This window comes from Ruditapes philippinarum, unplaced genomic scaffold, assembly GCF_026571515.1.
Source record: "Ruditapes philippinarum isolate M1 unplaced genomic scaffold, ASM2657151v2 ctg4958_1_1_1_1, whole genome shotgun sequence".
NCBI lineage: Eukaryota > Metazoa > Mollusca > Bivalvia > Venerida > Veneridae > Ruditapes > Ruditapes philippinarum.
In genome coordinates, this window is record NW_026853583.1 from 9,895 (window position 1) to 25,962 (window position 16,068).

Here is a 16,068-nt window from a genome sequence, read left to right on the forward strand (position 1 = left end):
AAATCTATGTACATTCATATGTTCACTAACTAGTTCCACGGCGGTTTGTTCATACATACATTCATTTAATACTTTACGGTGTGATCAAAAGTCAAATTGACGGGCGATCTAACTGTTAACTTATTTCTTATTAATCTAAATGCTGAAAACAAAAAAGATTGGACTACATGGAAGCTATTAAGAAATTCAATTACCAATTGAAATACAGATTCGATTAATTTGAGACTTGTGCTTGAATTTAAGGATGATAAAATAGTGCAAACATTCACTAATAACGACCGACGTTGTGATACCCAGCTGTACATTGTTACAAATTTATTTTTAAATATCTCATATTATTCTATGCTTCAAACTAGTGCGTATCTCCCTTCGTAATACTAATTTTTTTATAACTTGTTGAGCTAACGTGGTTCATTTTACGATAATTTAATAAAAGAGTATAATAATACAAATCTCCGCCAGAAATTCGACTCTATGCACGCTGAATCCAAGCGAATATTTGGTTTTGGTTAGGGCTTTTGGGCTTTTAAATGTTGTAGGAATAAAATACTCTAACTTGTAACAATAATCTTAATTCTGCAATGAATTACAGATCAAATTGGTGTTATTTAAAAAGTGTTGGCCAAAGAAAGGTTGTCTGGCTTTATTCGATCTTTTTTGTATTACAGTTAGAACAATTCGCGGCCCAGAAAGCACAATGCATCTCCTCCATGAAGAAAGATCTAACAGACATATTTGATTGCGATTATGTGCTTTCTCTTTTTAATTGTATAAAGACACCTTTAAACTTGTACAAAATTCAATATTCAAAAGAATCAGAAAAAATGATGTTAAAACGGTTGGCTCGAGAAAACGATACTTTTTACGATAATATATTTACAGAAAGAACAAATCGCCGTCCCAGGAAATGACCATGCCACGCGGAAATCTCACGAACATATTGATTGAATTACGGCTTTAAAGTTTGGAGGGTCTTTCCTTCACATTATAAAGCCTAAAGCCCTAACCCAATATATACGTCCGTGAGATTTCTGAGTGGCATGGTCGTTTTTGGACCGCGATTTGTTCTTTCTGTTTATAAATTTTATTCAAAGGCACCATTTTCTCGAGCCAACCGTTTTAAAACCATTTGTCTGATTCTTTTGAAAATGTTTAACCTAATCAACATGCCCGGAAGATTTCCGTTTGGCAAATTCGTTATATGGTCCTGCGATTTCTTTCTGTATATAAATTATACTAAAAAGCACCATTTTCTTAACAGTTTTATTCTAATGTCTATGGTGTAAGGTCTTCTTCAGCCACAAAACATTGTAACAGTTAAATAAAAAAATATGAACACAATTTACATAAATCATCGTATGTTGATTATTTATTTACTTATAGCGTGTTTTCTCTAAATTTAAAATACGTGTTATTTTGGTTCGAACCTTGTAAGTGACTTGGAACGTTAATAAACATTACCAATTGCCTGATCATGTAATATTACAACATGGTTCATTAAAAACCTTTGAATTTTTTTATGAACTTTATTTATTTCTTCGTAATATTGCTATGAATTATAAAACTACAATAGAACATTGCCCTTTGATTGCAGTTATATGACGCCGCGATAGGAAACATGATTTTGGCTTACCTCGGATGTTACAAACTTAAAGCAAAACGAGGGGTCAAAATCACCTCTACTGCTGGAGCGAAGAGATACACAAAATCTAGTAATTAGAACCCGTTTTACGATTACTCAGGGTTAAAACGGTGGCTGCAATTATGTTCCCTAAACAAGGCAACCCCTCAGCACAAGTTTTGGTTTTATTAACGTTTTGTGCATTAGTATCCTAATGATTATGACAATTAATTTATATAATAACATGAAATTTGTCGTACATGTTTTTATTGCAAAGCTTTTTGTTGCTGCGAAAAAAAAGACGAATACTGCAGATACCCAAATTCTTAGATGGATTTTTACGTACCAATCCTAACATTTATCATTGGCAATCTCTAAGGAGCCGATGGTTGTTCAATCTACCGTAATTGTATTAAAGTCAGAACTGAATTACCATTGATAAAACATTATTGCAAAACAAGCATGAATTTATGACTTCGCTGCTGTGTTAGAAGAGTTTTATTGTTAATTTGCTTATTTTCCCGCTGCGGGTTTTATAAAGTCGTCATCCAAGGCACTTTGCAGACCACTACCAGAAAGTATTATGCGTATTCCAGACTTTTATAGTTCGGTTGCGATGACTTAAAGTGCTTACTCCTCCAATAATTATTAACCATTCGTCATATTGGGGAACAGAAAAACCCAGTAAAGAAGGGTTAACACATGAATCTGATCTTTAAATTTCAAATCGAATATCCTTGCATACACATAGTTTTGAAAAGTATACTCCAAAAATTTCGCAGTATTCGAATCAAATGACGATAATTGATTCAGAAAACATTTATATAATTTAATTCCTACACTTTTTTCAAAAATCTTTTGCGGAAATTTTCACTAATTTGGGATACTATAAAAAATATTCATTTAATGAAATATTTATTTTATGTGGCATAATTGCAAAAATAGTTACCAGATAGTTAACTAACCTTTGAAGGACACGGAATGAAATACGCATGCTACCATGATAGATTATACACATTCAGGGACTGTGACAGATATATAAATCCGCATTTCAATTTAATTTTGACACCAGGAAGCTCACTGTTTCATTCATTAATATAGCAAATCATCATTCCTTTGAATACATGTACTACAATCATTTTGCGAAAAAAGTAAACCTCTTAATAATCTTTTTTTTATATTACTTTTTTAAAAAATATGTAACCTCAAAGAACATACAGATATGGCCCATATTCTGGAACAAATTCTATATATCAATAATTTATCTCACATGTTCTAATCAATAGTGCTGTTCACGATTAGGAGGGAATTCACAAGAAGTGCATGTTATAATTTTACTAATTGTATGATTCAATTAAATAACATAAAAATCCATCACTGTCTCTTAACATCAATGATATGATACATGTAGCATGTGAGGAAAATACCATTGTGTTTTCAAATGTTATGAATTTTATCTTTACATAGTATGATAACTTTTACCACGCTTTAATATCTTCAATGGTTTTGTCCACCGTTCAATTCATTACTTTTTAGGGAAAATTTTCAAAATATTTAGTGACCTAATAAACTTCTCCGAACAGTGTTCTCCCACCAATGCATTGAGTCGCGGAAAGGGGTGTGGTGGCGATATTGAATCTCCCAAATGCCTTCTTTTGGTATATGTTCATATTTTAAAATATTTGTCGCTAGTTTTTGGCATGTAAATTTGTCTAAATATCATGTATCATATTATTGACATCTTTATTTCTTTGTAAAACATTTTAAACATAAAAAACTCTAAAACTTAACTGAATCTTTGTCTTTAGGCTATTCTCATTAATTTCTACTATATAAAATTACATCTCACTGTATTGAACGAGAAATAAGTGTAACTTACAATCCCAATGTTTACAAATGTCAAAAAAAAACTTATCAAGGGTGAAACATTTTAATTCAGCTACGCCAAAAAAGCTATGTCTGTTTTATTCTAATGTCCATAGCCACAACACATTAATCATAATTATGTTTACAATATTGCTAGCTCATATTCAATTGAAATTTTGGTCAGTGACTTGATAAACATAAATCATGTGCTTTTCTTTGTAAATACAATTTATGCTATCCCCATTATTGAAAGCGTAAATCAAGGGTATAAACGCTTTTAATACATATACGCCATAAAAGCGATTTCACTAAATGTATCATCTGATTGGTAGGACAAACATTTGAAATCTTGATTTATCTTAATAAAACAGCAAGTTTTTTAAACAATATCGCCTAACAATTATTTATACAGTAATAACAGAAAAACTGAATCTGCGTTTATACGAAAACTTATTGTTATTATTTCAATTTTATTCTGAAAGCATTGACAGGCAGAATGTTGACAAAAATTGTTTCTGAATAACCGATACGTTATCTTAAATTGAACGGTCAACGTTACCATTTTCAGTCATAGAATATATAATTATTAAGTATTCCCTTAATAATGTTTTTACTGTTATATATATTTTAAATGAGATATTCCATGATACGTTTTAACAAAGTTTTGTATGTCTCCGAATATTTTTTCTATGTTTGATAATGACTTTATGCTCGACAATGACATTTTTTGCTTGTGGCTTATTTTAACCTTTATCATCAGCAGACATACTCAGTAAACATTCCCGGACCCGTTAAGTTTCCCATGTCAAAAAGTCCAATATATCGTTTATGCCCTAAAGTTAGCTTTTTATTAATGTTGATATATTTCAGTAAAGAAAAAATAATGCCATTGTCTCAGAAACTTTCTTTAATATAAGTCTTAAATTTAATTCATATAACATCGCGAATAGAAAATATAACGACAGCCTCCACTTTTCCTATTTTTGTAACTAATGTCCTTATTTGTGAATACTAAATGTGTTTCACATTATCAATGATATATTGATACGAGTTTTTTTTAATTATTATTAAGCGGAACCCGGCGTTATCATAAGAAATAGGCAATTTTATGATTAGTGATTATCTTACGCTCTTATTTCGTTTCAATGAAATATACAGAAATTTTGAAAATTCGAGAATCGGTGCTTATTTAAAACCAAATATTCTTGTTTAATCAAATATTCTCTCCTCCATAATTGTTAAAATATATACTTTCAAGATAAGTTCTAATGCAATTAAGAGAACATAAAAAAAATGTGAGTAAATGTTTCTTTTTCGCAATTTTAAGAACTAATGGTAGAAAACAAGTTAACGGGTGTTTTTTTTTTTTTTTTTGACATTGATATCGTTTGTGATAGATCTTCTATATTTCTCAGCCTTTTGGCGGCAGCCGATTCCTCTAATTAGCAGTCAGAGTAATGCGGGAGATTGATTGTGTGTTGCGTCGGAGGCTGGGCGTTATTGGAGGATATCTGGTCGTCTGCTTGACACTGTGTAGACATTTTAACAGGCCTTTGCTGGATGTACCTACTATTGTCCAGTTGTGTGGTCAGCAAAATATTAAAACTGTAAACGGATAAGTAATGGAAAATAAACAAGCAAACTATACTTATGCTGATTCCTTTCTAATCACAATAACATGTCCATTGCTATATTATGTCTATGCTTCATAACTGCCTATCATAACAAATGATTAAAATATATTAATATTGAATTGCTGAACGGAGTAGTGGGCAAAAAACATTATAATTGAATTAAATATAATTTAAGAAGAGTACTTTCCTCCCGGTTAATCGTTTATATTCAGATGTGTTTAATATAAATATTATTTTATATATATCATCAATAACTTTATATAGTTTTATATCTCTACCATTGTTGAATTCAAAATTCTGATATTAAAACTACAGCTAATACTGGGATTTCAAGAAATATAGGTGCCTATATTTGTTGTTTAGCTGCATATTGACCTCATATCTAATAACTATTGTCTGCACACAGTATGTTTTCTCCAAGACCGCGCGTCGCTCCCAGTCATAAGTAATAATTCGATTCTATAAACTATTTTGCCGTACTCTAATTGTGCAGCCATAAAGTCACCTATAAAGGATTAAGCTTTTCAATTATAACAAGTAAATTTTAGGTAATCTGAGCGGAGCACTTTATGACGATATTGAATCCTTGTTGCATCCTTGCTATACATGTTGTCTATATACTTTTACTAAATTGTACTAGATGAACGGAGATACCATAGTAATTATCATTACAATCATAAAGAAAGGTCCACGATTGTTTTTTAATCACATGCCTTAAGGGATCGGTCATTGCGTAGAAATTATTTCACCGATACTCACCGTGTTTGAACAGATATCTTTATTTATTGATTTCCCCACATCCCAATAATATTTTGCTAAATTAAATTGTTATAAATATTTTTTTAATTTCTCTTGAAATATTGAAGTTCGAACATGATACAATGCGATCATTAGTATCTAGATTATACAAATCAAATGGTCTTCGCTCATTTAATGCCCAAGGATGATTAGACTAAAGAAGACATATTGAAAGAACTTACATAATAATTCCTTTTGTAATATTTAACAGTATTTTAAACATTGTATTAAGATATGTGTTAAGAAATTAAACTAAGTTACCTTAAATTATGACACTATACATTTGACTTATAAAATATTGAAAACCACCATTTATAACATTCATTGCTCAATTTCACAATTATGTATTCAACGTACTTAAGGTAGGACAGATCTTATTTTGATAAGGAACAGCAAAAAAGGCTGGCATGTCACAAAATATATCTAACTTACTTGTTAGCTTATCGATTACATCAAACGATTCATATAGAACAAGCCAAAAATATCTCGAGAATTTAAATCCAATTTTCTTTGAAAATGCATTGCTATTCTATCGTGTATGTATTGGGCGAGTTCATAACACTTCATAGTGATCGGAAATTTTATGGGTCTTTGGACCACTGTAAAAGTCTATCCACATTTTTCCTTTTGTTTTGTCTATCTGTATATTCCTGGCACTCTTTGGTTCAGAAAGCGATAGCGCTTATTTTGATCGCGTTTAGACAACCTTCTCCTGTCATTTTGACCTTCATTAAAGGTGTTGAGGACGAACGTATTTTTTCTTCTCTTATTTTCATAAATCGGTTCCGTTTAATTTCTATGCAATTGAAAATGCTTAATTATTCAACTTGACAAAAAAGTTTTATCATCATATCATATGTTTGCTATCGTTTATAAGTAAATCAAGTCTTCCAAAAAATTGCTGCGTTTGCCTTCTACTAGCTCATATATTCAAACAGAATGAACTTTAGTTCTAAAAACAGATTCTTACTAACTTAAAGTCAGAAAATGAAGCAAGAATAGTTTTTTATCCGAATTTCACAATAATACAATTAATTTGCTGGCGAACACTACGATCTCGATATTTTTCCTCATTTATTGTATTATATTTATATAGGTCTTCCAATCTTTGGTTCCATCTTCATTTCAAAGTGTTTGACCAGAATGTTAAATGTCCCGAACATTAACACCTCCCGTCCGTGGGCGTAATATATTTTGTCAACTATACTCATAAAATCTCTATTGACCAAGACAATTCAATTAAACTGACGCCGCGATCATGCTACATCCTTTGAGAGCATTCGATCTCGGATCACCTCGATTCTTTTTATTTTTCTAACTTTAAAATACCCAATGTTTAAAGACTTTTTATTAGCTATCTAATTTTAATATATATTTTGTGTGAAATTTCTATATTTTATTGTTCGTTCTTTATCGTCTTTTAACGAATCATTTTGTACAAACAGGAAAAAATTTGTCAACACAAAGAGTGCAGGCTTCTTTGCTTTGTGATTAGGTTTTCTTTATGATTAAGCACGAATCAGGATTGGCTGTCTATTATTTGAACCAACCCTGTTGTTTCAAATTACATACAGTACGCCATTATGTAAACACGTAAACAAAAAACCTTAAAAATATAATGAATAAATTGTTTCAACAATTAGTTTTTCAATTATCGGTCTTGACATTTGTTTTATTAACAATCTTAACATTAGTTTTATACTTGTTATACACTTGGTTTTATAGTTACACGTTACATTCTAAAAAAATTTCATCAACGTCTGAGACAAGTGTTGGTTTTATTCACATTTTGTGCATTTATATATTATTTTATCTGAAATAATATGCCATCACAAGTTTGATAATCAAAATCTACTCCTTTTTGGAGATTTTAATTCACGTGTTGGTGAAAAAAAAGATTTTATCATATGTGACGAGTTTATTTTACACCAAAATGGAAATGATGATCTTATATATGACAGTAATTCTGTTTTGAACAAATTAAATGAGTGTAATGTTCCTTTAGAAAGGAAAACAGCTGATAAAACCGTAAATGAATATGGTAATATAATGATTGATTTTTGTGCTAGCAATAACCTTTTTATCATAAATGGAAGAGTTGGAACTGATTATTTAAATACATGTACCACATGTAAAGGATGTAGTACGGTAGACTATTTTGTGTGTACAGTAAAGCTTTTTGAAATTATTAAGAATATACATGTAGAGACTTTTTCTGATCTCTACTCAGATGTCCATAATCCAGTTGTCTTAACCTTTAGTCTTAGACAAAATGTGATTGATAAAACCAATACAGAATGTACAAAATCAAATGACAGCTTTGTCAAACTATGGGATACTAATGTAAATACAGATGACTTTAATAAAAATATAGATCAAAATAAAATACAAAACATAATTGATAATCTTAATTCAATAAATGACTCAAAAATGGTCACTCAGAAAAATATAGATGTAGTTGTACAGGACATTAACTCCCTATTTTTGAACACATGTAAACTCACATTTGGATCACAGAAAATTTATAAGAAAAAGAATAAAAAGGGGAATGTTTTCAAGCCTTGGTTTAACCAGGAATGTTTCAGGTGTAGGAACCAATACCATATTGCACGCAAATTGTATAATAGAAATAAAACAGAAAGAAATAAATCCATACTACGGAATGTAAGCAAGCAGTATAAATATAGAATAAATGCAACATATAAATCATTCAGAAATAACAAAATTGAACATTTAAGAAATATAAAGGGAAATAATCCAAAAGAATTTTGGAATACAATAAACAATATCAATAAAAAAGATAATCAACAACAAGAAAAAAATGGAAGATCTTTACCAATATTTTAAGAAATATAAATTGTCATGAAATTAATGAAGAAAATGATACCAGAGATGAAGAATTAAATAGGATAAATGAAATAAATGAAGATATAAATATCGCAATTACTGAAGAGGAAATACTTAAAACTGTAAAAACATTAAGGAATAACAAGAGCCCTGGGGTTGACAATGTTCTTTATGAGCATATTAAATGCAGCATAAATACTATGCTACCTGTTTATGTAAGGCTATTCAATTTGATTCTTGACAATGGTATAATACCTGAATGCTGGACTGAAGGTTATATCATACCAATATATAAAAATAAAGGAGATGTAAAATCACCAGAAAATTATAGACCTATTACCCTACTAAGCTGCTTTGGAAAACTATTTACTTCAATAATCAATAATCGCTTAAATAAATTCTCAGATGAAAATGACCTGATAGGAAACTGCCAAGCTGGATTCAGAAAAAATCACTCTACAACTGATAATTTGTTTATTCTAAACTGCCTTATAGATTTACTATCTGAACAGAAAAAGAAATTATTTTGTGTATTCATAGACTTTAAGCAAGCATTTGATACCGTGTGGAGGCAGGGACTTTGGCAAAAATTATTGAAATATAATATTAATGGAAAATGTTTTACTGTTATCAAGAATATGTATCATAATATCAAATCAAGAATCAAATCAAATAATGAATATTCAGATTTTTTCCCTGCATGAATGGAGTGAGGCAAGGAGAAAATCTCTCACCTTTATTGTTTGCAATTTATTTAAATGATCTTGAAAATTATCTCTGCAGTGAAAATGTAAAAGGTATTGAATGTAAAATAAGCCACAAAGAGTTTGGGATGTACTTTAAATTGTTTATTATTTTGTATGCTGATGACACTGTTCTACTGAGTGAAACTAGTGAAAATTTACAAGAAAATTTAAACATATTTGATAAATACTGTAAAGAATGGAAACTTCAAGTAAATACTCAAAAAACTAAAGTACTCATATTTGGCTCAAGAAGCAAAAAATATAACAACTATTTTAAATTCAATGAAACCATATTAGAAACAACAAATGAGTATAAATATCTAGGTCTCTATCTTTCACGGACTAAAAGTTTTAAAAAAACTAAACAACATATAGCTGATCAAGCAAATAAAGCTATGTTTTCATTACAAAAAAAGATTAGGTCTCTTAACTTGACCATTGATTTACAAGTCGACCTCTTCAATAAAGCTATTAAACCCATCTTGTTGTATGGCTGTGAGATATGGGGATTTTCAGGCAGTAAAGAACTTGAAAAAATACAACTAAATTCTTTAAAATGATACTCAATCTTAAAAAGACAACACCTTCATACATGATATATGGTGAATTAGGAGTAAAACCTCTTCAAATAGACATTAATAGTAGAATTATTAATTTTTGGTGTAAATTGACTGATATAACAAGCAACAAATTATCTAACAATATGTATTTAACTCTATATGGATTACATGATCAGGGTAAATTAAAATCAAAGTGGTTAATGCATATAAAAGACTTAGTTACAAAAAATGGATTTGGAAATATATGGCAGCAACAAATTCAAATGAATAGAAAATGGTTCCCTCTTGCCTTTAAACAAAAGATTAATGACCAGTACTTACAAGAATGGAATGATTTATTTACCAAATCAACATGCAGTATTAATTATAAATTATTTAAAAATGAATTTGGCACAAATAAGTATCTTAATTTTCTTCCTAATTATTTTTGTAAAATTATCACAAGTTTTAGGACAAGAAATCATAGGCTCCCAGTGGAAGTAGGAAGATGGACAGGAGTACCATATACAGAAAGAAAATGTACATTATGTAATTTAAATGAAGTAGGGGATGAATTTCATTACATTTTCAATTGCAAATTCTTATGTGAAGAAAAAATTTTTTATTAAACCATATTATTACAGGAATCCAAATATTTTAAAATTCTCCCAACTCTTAAACATTGAAAACAAACAGGAATTAATAAGATTAGGCAAATTTATGGACTGTATCATGAAATTGTTTAGAAATTAATTGATAAATTTGTATATGTGTATATATGTTCACCATGTTAAATATATTTGTAGATATATGCCTGTATGCTTGATCTTTAAACTATTTTTGACTGGTATGTACCATGTTTTTGTGTTTGTTATTTAATATATTTCATATTACATTACCTACTTCTTCTTATGATGCACATTATTATTTTTAAAATTTAATGTCAAAATGTCAATATATTGTTAAAAGCTCCCACCCACCCCCTTTTTTTTTGGGGGGGGGGTGGACATTTACAAGGCAAAGCAACCAAGCACTTATATCTTTTGATTAGGTTACACTTATTAATGCCTTTAGTGAGAATGAAATATCAATTATGTTCCAATAAAGATTAAAATATATCTATAAATAAATTAATTAAAAAAAAATAATAAAAAGCAATATATCAAATGCTCTTTTGATAATTTCGTTTCGCAAAAAAAAGAGCTCTGACATATAATGTATCCCTTTTATTATTTCCATTCATTATGCTTTTACAAAGTAATAAGTAAAAGCATGTGTCTACACATGGAAATAGATCTGTATATATATATATATGGTCACTAAAGGCAATACAAAGCAAATGTACTAAAACCAAATCAAAGATATTTTACCAGGATATATCTATATCCATGAACAGTGATGAAAAAAACAAAAAACTACTCTCTACAATAGGCCTACAACACTGCTTAAATCACAAAAGTAATTAAAAAAAAAACACTTACATTGCAGGTTCAAAAGGTCACGCACCCATGTAAATCCACAAACAGAATAATATCACTTCTGTTCAATATAAATAAGTCAGATATCAAACTGACAAACACTTAAACACCAACTGAATGACACACTCTTGCTTTTTTCCATCTTAATTAAATTCCAACATTGAAACTCATAGATTTTTGGCATTTTATATTGTTAAACATCCAACATAAATCAATAAAATAAATATTTTTTTCTTAACGACAACGGCACACTTCTATTGTTACTTCACGTGCCGTCCACACCTGTCCGAACCTAATGACCCGATTTAATCATGCGACAAATCTATTTATAGGCATTCTCAGTTACGTAATTACTAGGGTACTGTTGCACTGAATTAAAATGTAGGTAAAAAAAGGGCAAAAAAAACCAAAACATTATTTTTTCTATACTGCAGTATGTGTCTGAATTGTTTAATTTTCGTTAATAATTCTTATGAATGAACTGTATTAGAACTTTGTGTTGCTCTCTGCTATGCATGTGACTATTTGTATGTAAAATAATTGACATGTATTATCTCTTGTATTTGTATATATGCAAACAGAGAATATGTAAATAAAACTTGAAACTTGAAACTTGAACAGAAAAGTTCGACATGAATAATTGTACAGCTATTTTGTCTGCGAGTTCAAGTGATTCTGCTGATATTTCAATGGATTTTACGTACGTACAATCCTAAATTATCTATATAGTAGTCTCTAAGGAGCCATGGTTGTTCAATCTACGTAATGTACTTTAGAACATTAGAACATAATGTACACTGAAGGTTCACATATATTGTACAACAAGATGAATCAATGGCATACGTTTTTAATTTTGTTTTGCCTTTTCTGGTGCGATTGAAGTCACACATACTATTTAAAGTTCATATGGTGAACTAACAGCTAGATTGGTGGGTGAAGACCTCAGATGCACCTGACTGGATAAGAAAATTCGTCCGAAAGAGTTAAACTAAAGTAAAACCAGTTATCTATTTAATTTTTTAGTATCTACTTGATATATATCTTTATTGTTTTGATATGGATAAAAATACAACATGAAAACAAATACAAAGGTCAAACACTTTAGCATTAAGGGAGTTTAACTATAAATAATCGTATTGCTTCACCCGTTGCAAATAAGCCCTTCTGTTGGGTAAGATGCACTTCTTTACAGCAATCTTAAAAGCTCTTACCGTTTGTGAATGCTGCGAGGGACCCGCGTCATTATTTACATCGGCGATTTGTTCTTTCTGTAACTTATATGAAGTCTAATCTTTTTCGTAAATAGGCATCATTTTTCTTGAGCCAGCCGATAAAACATCATTTCACTGATTCCATTGCGGTAAATCCCTTGTGCTAATTTTGCGATTTATCTTTTCAGCAATATGAGTTTCAAAACTCTTACCATGGGTAACTGGATGCGATAGGCCCACTTTGCTTTGTCATTTGCTTCCGTAATTAAAGGTTAAGAGTTTTCGTAAATATGTACCTTTTTCTGGAGTGAACCGTTAAAAACACTGTTTGTTTGATTACGTTGCGGATAAGCCGATATGTATGTTTATTAAGAAGTTTTCTTTATAATATTGGGCCAACAGCTATAAAATGAAATAACATGAAAATGGACGAGACATGTTTAATTCTTGATGTTTGAACAGTTGGCTCAAGAAAAATGGTGTTTTGTAAATCAAAACTTAGATTTTATATTTAGAAAAAAAAAAAACAACCGCCGGCCTCCTTTGCAATACGGACCTCTTGTGACCATTTACATTGGTTAAGAGCCTTATACCTTATATTGTTATAAAGATATACCTCCAAAAAAAGGGCTAATCAGACAAATGGTTCTAATGGTTGGCCCCAAAAATTAGCCTTAGATGAATTTTGTTGTTACATATTAATATCACGTACCATTTGAATTGTTACAATACACAATACTAAGCTTGTAAAGAAGCACCCTACTTGTTGTCATAAAATTTAATGTGTAACATGGTATACTGTTTGGTTTATTAACCTAGAAACAACTATGAAACTATAAAATGGAAATTTTATTATACGTTTTATGAAACATAATTCAACAATTTGTATTTTTTATTTAAAAGTAGTCTACCTTTACTTTTTGACATATGATTTTAAGTTGTGAAAATATTTAATGACAAATTTAATCTTAGAGACATTTGAAATAAACAAGCAAATCTTGTCCTTCATTTCAATAGCGGCTGCTCTCATAGCTACCTTTGGTTTAAAGTTTTGTAATTTACTATTTACATCACTTACAAATTTAAAAAACTATTTTAATACAGCTACGTCGAAAAACAATAAAGTCTAGAAAATGTTCATTTTAATGTGCAAACTTAAAACTATTTTATTATTTTCCTTAATAAATGGCAACAATTATTTTATACAATATAGTCTGTCCCTCAATATAGGGTTTAGGTTTACATTATTGTTAATGTTCTTCAATAGACGTATATATCTCCGCTGTCCGATTGATCTTCAAGAAAATATTTTCACCTAGTAAGGAAATCTGAGGTCAGGAGAAAAATGATTATTATGAATTAAGGAACAATCTTAGAAATAACAGTATCAAGTTCGCAGTTTTTGTAATCAAAATGGAAATGATATCTTTCAAAAGTTTACATTCAGAATTTATGAAAACTTCAATCAAAAAATGTTAAAATGATAATTATTTTTACCTTTAACAATAAATCAGAAAGAAAAGAAAGTATTACAAAAAGCACCACTACGATTTACATTATTACTAAACCTCGCCGATAACCACTTATCATTTGCAAATGAAACGTTTTAAACGTAGTGAAAATACATTACAGAAAAACATTATTATTGGACGTCAAAAAGATGCAATTAGGCAGCATCTCAGTATGCATTTATACCTGGTCTCACTGTAAAATATCTTCATTTATAAGTAACGTAGATTAAAAATGAACTGGCTTGGCAGTTTCAGTGTAAAACCATCAATAGATGTTAAATAATGTAGGTGGCGCTATGCTTTGACTGCGTTGAAGTTAAAACAAATGGAAATTATAAATTGGATTTTGGAGTTTAGATTTTGCACGTTAAAGATGCTCAATTTTTTATTAGGAAATATTGATAATTGCTACAAATCACTTTGTAAAAATAAAATAAACATGTTTGACTTCAAACGAAGTAGGTTTGTTATGTTTAAAATTCTACACACTATAGGTGGTTACAATAGGAATAAATAATGTCCTAATGTCTACTTTATTTCTCTAGCTTAAAATATTACTGTAATAAATCTAATACGTTTTTAAGAATCGTACAACTGAGAATTGAAAATTATGACTAATTGGTAATCAACATGACAATCTTGAATATTACTCAGGGTATGATATATAAGCTAAAAAATAAAAAGAGAAAAGCATGTTTTGTGATTTTAAACCTTTGATATCATATAAATTTTTAAATCACATTACATGCAATATAATTCTCTATTTGTTTAATTGAATGATAATGATAACAATTTCAATTCTGTTAATATATGTTTTATTGAAGTCCACGTTTAATATTATTATGTATGTTAACCTTATATTAAAAAAAACTTATTCAAAATGTTAAACTAATTATTTTACATTTTTATATTTCTTATGAACAAATGAGAACGAGATTATACACGTTAAGTCATAGCTACACTGTTTCTATCTATCTATGCGAGTAGAAATGTTTACACCTGTTAAACATTTGAAACTATGTTCATAAGAAAACTAAAAAACTAAAGAGAAGAAAGCATGTTTTGTGATATAACACCTTTGAGGAACAGCGTGTCTGTTTGATGAAGAAAAATGTATCATAGAGGTTGTAAATCTATCAAAATACAACAAGTAAATATAAAACAGATACATTTTGTAGTAAAAACAATTAAACATTTGTCTTTTAGACTATGTACACCTCTCAAACACACTCTTAATTATTATAAACATATCAATTATAATGATTTGATGTGTTTAGAAACATAGACAAGTACAAAACATATTTTAAAAAAAATCAAATACAATTGAAACACGTACTGATGATATCAATACTGCAATGCTATGCACCAAAGTGGTAAAAACGACCTTCAGCTTTTCTAAAAGTAAAATGTTATTTTTAGATGATTCGTTTCATATAATAGTCAAATCAAAAGCATTAAGGTGGAAAATGAAATTTGCCGACAATACATAAACAATAAGGAAACCTCTAATCTACCGGTCCTTCGCATTATAAATAGATCTCAGCACACTGTCTTGAAGATGACTTAACAGTGGTAGGGTGGCATTGCACTTTTCCAAGATAAAACTACTGAAATACTAGGTTTGAAACACCATAGATTTATGTATCAAATAAAGAAAATAAAAGGTGAATTTAAGCCGCTCGAATGTGTTTTATTCTCATTTTTTTATTTTTTGACGCTGATTTTTGTTTGCATTGCTATGCCCAAAATTTTGTAAGCCATTGTGTGCGTGAAGTCCTTACTTATATTATTCTTTCCTGCCAGTTATACATATTTCT